This window comes from Talpa europaea (assembly GCF_964194135.1).
Source record: "Talpa europaea genome assembly, chromosome: 16".
Classification (NCBI taxonomy): domain Eukaryota; kingdom Metazoa; phylum Chordata; class Mammalia; order Eulipotyphla; family Talpidae; genus Talpa; species Talpa europaea.
The window spans coordinates 35,005,817-35,014,334 of record NC_140084.1 but is presented as its reverse complement, the minus strand read 5'-3'; the positions used below and the strand labels follow the sequence as shown (position 1 = coordinate 35,014,334).

General features: G+C 40.5%; 1 pseudogene across 1 annotated transcript; it reads left to right on the top strand.

Moving 5' to 3' along the window:
* Positions 1–304: 304 nt before the first annotated feature.
* On the top strand, positions 305–1,623 carry LOC311185975 (keratin, type II cytoskeletal 8-like; annotated as a pseudogene). Its single transcript has 3 exons — positions 305–450; positions 584–1,029; positions 1,220–1,623. The product of its transcript is annotated as a keratin, type II cytoskeletal 8-like (transcript).
* Positions 1,624–8,518: the final 6,895 nt, after the last annotated feature.

Here is an 8,518-nt window from a genome sequence, read left to right as displayed (position 1 = left end):
TTGACCTCTCAGTGGAAAGCATACAGGAAGAAGGAAATTGCAGGAGATAGTTACAGTACTCAAAGCCGCCCCATCTAGGGTCATTGTCTCAATTCCATCTTAAATCTGTCTGCCTCAGCCTACTCACCTCCACTTCAGCCTCAGCCATGTCCATCAGGGTGACCCAGAAGTTCTATAATATGTTTATCTGTTGCCCCAGCAGCTTCAGCAGCTGCTATTAAGTGCACCTAACTCCCATATCAGTCCCTTGGCCTTCTCACAAGGGAGAAGCAGCATCACTTTCTGGGTTAGTTGGGGTACCAGCATGAGTCTACAGTGGGGCTGGAAGTTTGGGGGTATCACAGCTGTCATAGTGAACCAGGGTCTGATAAACTCCCTTGAGCTGGAGGTGGACCCCAACAGTCAGGCTGTGCACATGAAGAAGCAGCAGATCAAGACCTTTAACAACTAGTTTGCCTCCCCATTGATAAGTTATGGACTCTGAAGCAGCAGAACAAGATTTTAGCCACCAACTATAACCGCCTGAAGCAGCAGGAGTCTTTGGCCATGCCACTTTAAATGCACCTGATCATGTCGGGAGCAGCAAGAAATGGCTCAGAGCAACATGGACATGTATGAGAGCTACATCAACAATTGGGCTACTGGCAAAGGATAAGATGAAGCTGGAGCTTGGCAACATGTGGGAGCTGATGGAGGATTTCAGTAATAAGTACAAAGATCAACAAGTGAACTGAGGTGGAAAACAAATTTGTCTTCATCAAGAAGGATGTGGATGAAACTTACATGAACAAGGTAGAGCTGAAGTCCTGCCAAGAAAGAAGGATGGATGAGATAAATTCTTCAAGCAGCTATATGCACAAGAGATCTGTGAGTTCCAGTCCCAGATCTCAGACATGTCTGTGGTCCTGTTCATGAACAATGACCACTCCCTGGACCTGGATAGCATCATCAGCAAGGTTAGCAAGTGGACTGTGGCTGAGATCATGTGCCAGATCAAGTACAAGGAGCTGCACACTGGGAAGCTGGGAAGCACAGAGAAGACTTCTAGCATGGTAAGATGGAGATTTCTGAGGTGAACTGAAATATCAGCAGACCCCAGGCTGAGATGGAGAGCCTACTCTAGAGAGGCCAGAGAGCTATCCTATAGGACGCCATTGCTGATGTGGAACAGTATGGGGGCTGGTTGTTAAGAACAGCAACTTGAAGCTGGCCAAGCTAGAAGCCTCCCTACCTACTCCAAGCTACTGGAGGGTGAGGAGAACCAACTGGTCTCTGGGATGCAAAACATGAGTATCCAGCAACAAGACCACCAGCAGCTACTCAGGTGCCCTGAACTTGGCTTACAGGGTCCTCATAAGCTCTGGCCTCAACTACAACTCCAGCCAGTGCAGCTTTGGCTCTGTTGGGGGCTCCAGATTCTTAAGCCATGACAGCTCTTCCAAGAGTGTGGCTCTGAAGAACATCAAGACCCTCAATATGAAGTTAGCATCTGCGTCATCTGATGTCCTGCCCAAATGGATGGTCATTGTAGTCCCTCCCTGCCTTGGTCCTCCTGGGGCTATCCCAGAATTTATGGGGGAAGCAGATGTGCAGGGGAACTTTGGAAACAGGAAACTCATTTAAAAAATATCTTGGGTCTCCCCTGGTGGTGTAGCAGTTGAGCACTGGGCTGGAAGCTACCTGCAGCCTCTGCAGTGCCAGTTCGATCCCCAGCTGCGGACGAGGGTCCCACATGGCATGCAGACCTCTCCTGCCATGCTCGCTGCTCCCCTCAGCAATGTATTTCGTCAGTCTGTCTGTTCTGCTCCCCACTCTGGCTCTGGTGAGTTCTCTCACCCTCCCGCACTTCTGACTGTACCCAGTGCTTGTATAAATAAATAAATAAATCTTTAAAAAAAAAATCTCCCCCAGGTGACTCCAATAAAAGATAAAAAAAGAGAAACAGTTAAAAGACATTTAATGTAGCAGAAATATTTGAGGTCAGAGGAAATTTCAAAGGGGAAAAAAAGAAATAAGTCATTTACTCCTACTTTCTCAGAAAAACAAAAATTATTTCCTCTCAATTTAATTATATTAAAAGACAATAGCAGTTTTGCATTTGTTTATTCTTACTTTCCAAGCTGCCTCATCTGTAAATAATCTCTGATCACCTTGGAAATTATACGATGTAAGCATAAGAGCAAAAGTTTCTGCTTACAATTTATTAGAGAGACTCCCTCTGTCCTCATATCTCCATAGAGGAATGGTCACCCCCCAGAATGGAAAACACTGAACGTAGGTCCTTTTCTCCTTTTCTGAAGAGGCAAGAGATAGTATCACTCTTAGTCCCAATTGTGCTTCATTACAATGTGACTTTGAGCTAATCTCTTAGCTGCTCTGAGTCTCAACACTTCTAATCTAGAGAACAAGGATTAGTAAAACTATACCTCATAGGACTGTCTGAGATTTGGAAAGCAAATTAGGTCAAAGACGTCTCAAATTGCTTAACACATAATGAGTGCTCAATAAGGTTAAGCTCCTCTCACTACATAATTTCACACTTTTTTGGGCATCTTTCTGTAATGGATGACTTCATGGTTCAAACCAACTCTTTGGGCTTATTTCATTATGTTGTGTGATTTACTGAAATGCTGAATGTAAATGTGAATATAGTTCCTTATATAAATTGAGTTCTTAATAAATGATAGTTATCATTTTTTCAAAGATTCCTTTTATTTTTATTTATACAAGAGCTGGGGTACAGGCCAGAGATGTGGGGGGTGAGAGGCTTCACCAGAGACAGAGTGGGGAGCAGAATAGGCAGATCTACTGAAATACACTGCTGAGGGGAGCAGCAAATGAGACAGGAGAGGTCTGTCCTGCCTTGTGGGAATCTCCCTGGCCAGCTGGGAATCAAACCCGTGCTGCAGAGGCTGCGGACAGCTTCACAGTGCTGCGCTCAACCCACTGTGCCACCGGGGAGGCCCAGATATTTATCATTTTATTTCACTTTTTACATTATATATTCACACAGTTTATTCTTTTTCCCCAAATAAGTCTGTTTGAAGGGGTGAAGATTACCTTTGAACAGCTAATTCATTAGCAGATGATCACAGTTCGTCTATCACAACCTGAAGATTGGCCCAAATCAGGCAGAAATAGGGACTGAAGAGATGCATGACATGGAGACAGGAAAGGTTGATTATAGAAATCAAACTATGTCCCCAAATTTCTTATCATCACAATCTCTCAGCTCATTGGGAACATCCTCAAATGCTTGATATGAAATGAACAGATGTCCTGTCTTTTAATTTAATTTCTGCTTAATTGTATGCAAGGAATAATCGTTTTTCTTAAGTCATTTTTATTATAGTTCATACAAGGAAGAGCTCTTGCAAGTAATTACTTTATAAAACTTGAGGGAATAAATCACAGAACTTCAGGATTAATGGGAAATAAAGGCATGAATCTTCCTTACATGCCGAGAGAGCCTCCTGAAATAATTTGCTAAAATCATAGAATGCTAAAAGAGAGACTACGGTAGAATGAAAGATCTTTCCCAAATGCCTTATTTTGCCTCCTGGAGAAACTGAGCCCCCAAATAAATTTAAGGAAGCTACCAAATCCAGAGTTGATATATGTTATTCAACCTGTGTGCCATTCCTAGAGCTCATCTTTACAAAACCTGGAGATGAACATTATTAAATCTGAGAACAGGAGTTTGATAAGTTACAAATGGACCTCTGTAGTCATGGACTGAAACAAACCAAATGATATAAATTTCAAGAGTAGTGTAAGGTGGGGTGAGGATTAATAAAATTGACATGTACCTATCACTGTACTAGGTCTATAGCATGTGTTGGAAGACTACTTCTGCTGCTATCTTTCCAGAAGATTCGAGGTATTCTAAAATGCAAAAGGTGGGGCGCGGTGGGTTGTTCTGTGCTATTGGTTTCAAGCTCAGATATTGAAATTGACTTCTTGGGCAAACCAGGAAGAAATAGGCAGCCGTCTACTTATTCTAACTCTGTTTCTAAAAAAAAAAAAAAAAAAAAAATTCTCTAAGTTAAACATTTAGGATTTAGCTCTTAACTCCTCGGAGACCATTGTTTTACTTCTAAGATCATTTACCTAGGCATACATGGGGGAAAAGGAGTTTTTTAAAAAGCACATCAGCCCAGTCACATTTACTAAAGTGGAAGTATTTGTCAAAAATAACTGAGCTGTCAATACACACAAAAAGAGGGTTATTAGGAATTGTAATGTAAAGTTACATAAGGTTGTCAAAAGCATAATAAACTGCACAATAAATCTGGCCAGAATTTACTTAGCAGACCTACCCATATTGAGAATTTAGTTTCCCTGGGTTAGAAAAGCAGAAAAAAAATAGAGCTCTTTAGTCAAAATGGCCCTCCCAGAAAATCAAGGAAAACACTGTGTTCTACATTTGCAAAGAAGTGATTTCCAAAGGTCTTATTTACTGCTTCAGGAATGATGAGGACACACATTTTATGACCTCAAATCCAAATCTCTTTTCACTGAGCCATATTGTCTCCTCAAATGTTAGTTACAAGCAAGACAGATAGATAAATTTTCCAATAATGAAACTTCAGAGAATGCCAGCATTTAAGAATGTAATATCAGGATAGAAACAAGGGAAGATTAAGAAGCATGCCTGAGTTGTATGCAACTTTTGAAGAAAAGATAACTCAAGGAATCTAAGGTAGTCAGAACTTAGAAAAGGAGTAATTAATTACTTTGACTTTGACAATGAAGGAAATGATAGACAAGGTAATAGACTAAAGACATCTTGCATAGAAGATTATCTTGTCTTCCACGTTTTATCATCCTGTTTAAATTTTGGAGAGGGGACCTCCTTGGTGGTACAAGGGGTTGAGACACAACCTATGAAGCTATCTGCAGCCACTGCAGCATGAATTCGATCCCCGGCCAGGTTGCTGACCCACATGGCGCAGCAGCCCTCTCCTGCCTTACCAACTGCTTCCCTCAGCAGTGTATTTCAGTCATTCTGCCTGTTCTGTTCCTCACTCTGTCTCTGTTGAATCCTCTTACCCCCTTACATCTCTGCCCTGTACCCCAGCTCTGGTATGCATAAATAAATAAATCTTTAAAAAAAATAAAGTTTGGAGAGGGCTTTTCACAAAGATGGTTCCACAAGTAAGGAAAGAAGCCCCTGTCCCTCAAAAAACCAAGCTAAAGCAAAATATTTGAGGGCTGGGTCCTCCCTGGTGGGGCAAGGGGTTAAGTCTCAGCACTATGAAGCTATCCACAGCCACTGCGGCACGAGTTCGATCCCTGGCCAGGGAGCTGACCCACATGGTGCAGCAGACCTCTCCTGTCTCACCCACTGCTCCCCTCAGCGGTGTATTTTGGTCATTCTGCCTATTCTGTTCTCCACTCTGTCTCCGGTGAATCCTGTCAATTCCATCCCCTGCACCTCTGGCCTGCACCTTGGTTCTTGTATGCATAAATATACAAATCTTTAAAAAAAAAATTGAAGGCTAAGAAGAAAGCAGTGCTGAAAGGGGTCCACGGCCACAAGAAAAGGATCTGCATGTCACCCACCTTCTAGTGAGTGTGACAATGAAGTCACCCCAAATATCCTCAAAAGAACAAACAAACTTGACCACTAATCCATCACGAAGTTCCCCTGACCACTGATCAGCCATGAAGAAGACAGAAGCCAACGGCGCATTTGTGCTTGTGGTAGATGTCAAGGCCAACAAGCACCAGATCCAACAGGATGTGAAGAAGCTCCATGACATTGACATGAGCAAGGTCAATACCCTGATCAGACCTGATGGAGAAAAGAAGGCATAAGTCCCACTGGCTCTGGGCTAGGATGCTTTGGAACTTGCCAACAAAATTGGGATCATCTAAACTGAGTACAGCTGGCTAATTCTAAATTTAATTTTTTTCACCACATGAAAAAACAAGAGTTTGGAGAGGATGGCAAGGCACAGAATGAAGTGTACATGGGCAGAGAAATAAGTATGAGTAGGTAATTTAGGACTTCAGTGTCTAAAGTTGCAGCCAGTTGTGTGCAGATCCTAACCTAGTTTTGTCAGGTTTTCTAACTTTTCTTGAGAAGCAGAAAATTTGGATGTGTTTTGTGATATATTATATTTTCTCTAGAAGCATGCATAAAGCATATTTCTTAGCAAATTCAACATGCAAGTGATTATTTCAAGCACTTAGTACATTGCTATCAGCATGCAGCCAATTTTCAATGAAATCACCAAATATTTAGCAGACCAGATCATCTCTTCTTCCATATTTTATCTAGGAAAAAAACTTCCAGAGATGTACAGATGACCAGGGATAGAAACATGGCTAATTCTAATAAGAAGTATGTGAAAGAATCATCTGAAATAGAAAGAATATGAGATAGAAATAAAGAGACTCATGCAAACTGGAGTAGAGACTAGCCATTTAAAGGGTAGAGCTGACTACATCCATTTCAACCAACTACTCACAAAGGCAGAAATTGAAAATAATCATCCAGTTTGCCAATCATTAGGATATTAATGAGCACTTTGTTAATAATTGGATGTTAACAAAAAAAGTTTCTAAGTGTTTGAAAAGAAAATGAGGTTATAGAATAGATGGAAATTATGAGAATCACTTTTGGAACTGGAGCTGCTTGTAATTGTCTGTTTCCTTTTCCAAGGGGTCTAATGAGATCCAGAGCTTTTTGATTAGGAAGATAATTGGACCATAAATATTTTTAAAAGAAAGACCCCAGACTTTTAACAGATGAATCTGGTTAGAGCAAAGATGACATTAGAAGGCTTGGAACATAAAATGGAGGTGAAGCAACTGATGTGTGCCAACAGAGGAATTTGAATGCCAGGCTCATGTCAACAAGGTTTTACTAAGAAACCTTGTATTTTTCATTGTGTGAACACATGACACAAAGAACTTCTAATTCTCATAGAAATATAGAGTTTATCATCTTCTTTATAGGGTATGTTATTAATATATGCTGTAGCAACAAACTTTGTTAATCTATGTCACATCTATCAGGCCAAACTCTGGTTTCACATTGCAGCCATGCAGACATTGGGGTGCATGTGAATCGCTGCATCTTAAGTCTCTGTTACAATGTGGTAGGGAGCTTTACACCTTCTTCAATTTTTTAAGAGTTTTAGTAGGATAATATTAGGTCTTTTTTGAAGGTTTGCTAGAGTTCAATACAGAAGCCATAGGTTTTTGTTCTTAGGAAGAATTTTGATGACTCTCAATTTCTGATTGGTCTGTTTAAGTTCTCTGTTTTACTCTCCTGCATTCTTGGAAGGTTGAATGATTTTTAAAAATTGTCCATTTCTTCCAGATTGTCCGTTTTTTTTTTTAATAGAAATGTTTATAGCAGGTTCTGATGATCCTTTGTATTCCTGTGGCATCTGTAATAATTTCACCTATTTCTGATTATTTTAGTTGTATTTTTCTTAGTGAGCCTAGTGAATGTTTATTAGTTTTGTTTACCCTTCCAATAGTCAAGTCTTGGGACTAACTTAAGTGCCCAACAACAGACAACTGGGTAAAGAAATTGTGGCATAGATACTCAATGGAATACTACTAGTATATGAAATTGTGCCTTTTGAGACAAAATGAATAGATCTTGGATGATTATTCTAAGTGAAATAAGCCAGAAAATGAAAGAGCAATACCAGATTGTTTCACATATTGTGGAAAATAAAAAACCAAAGAACACACATAGACAAAGCATATCAAAAATAATTAGACTTCATTAAATATATACGAGTTACCAGAGGGGATGGCAGAGACATGGATAGGACATTGGCACAGCAGTTTTAATGCAGGATAAGTGAAGCATGTGTACATATGAAGATGTGAAAATGCACCCCCAAAGTTATATAGATAGGTAGATGGCTGACACATTAATAAATTAACAAAGTGTTTATACCTTTAAAAAATTTGTCTCCACTATATGTGCTTTTCTACTTTGGGTCTTTTTGCCAAATTCTTGGGAGCTTGCTCAGCTGATGCATTGTGTAGAAGGGACTAGCATGACAAGTGATTAGTCTCTGCCAATGAAGAGTGGAAATCATGAACAAACACCTCTACATCTCATCCTTCAGGGTGACACATGGTAACATATGATTTCACATGACACCCCAGAATCAGCCAGTAGAAGCTGAGCCCCAGTTGTCTACAATGGAACTAAGTCCTTGTCTCATGCTCTGCTTCCAGGAGTACTTTGAAACATCCAGGGCATCTGGGTAATTTTCTAAGGTGGAAATTCATAAGATAGAAACTGTATCCAGCCTTCCTAAGTTTTTGTTTCACTCACCTTTCACTCACCGTCTACTTTGTTTGCACTGTAGGGCAACTCCCACACAATAACTGAAAATTTGGGGGCAAAACAAGGAGCTGCTTTCTGAGTTTTTAGGGAAAACAGAACTGACAGATGTGGGAGACAAAATAGAAACAGGGATTCCCCAGAAACAAGGGAAATCATTACAAGACAGTTGGTTCCACCAGTGTGTTGTCCCTC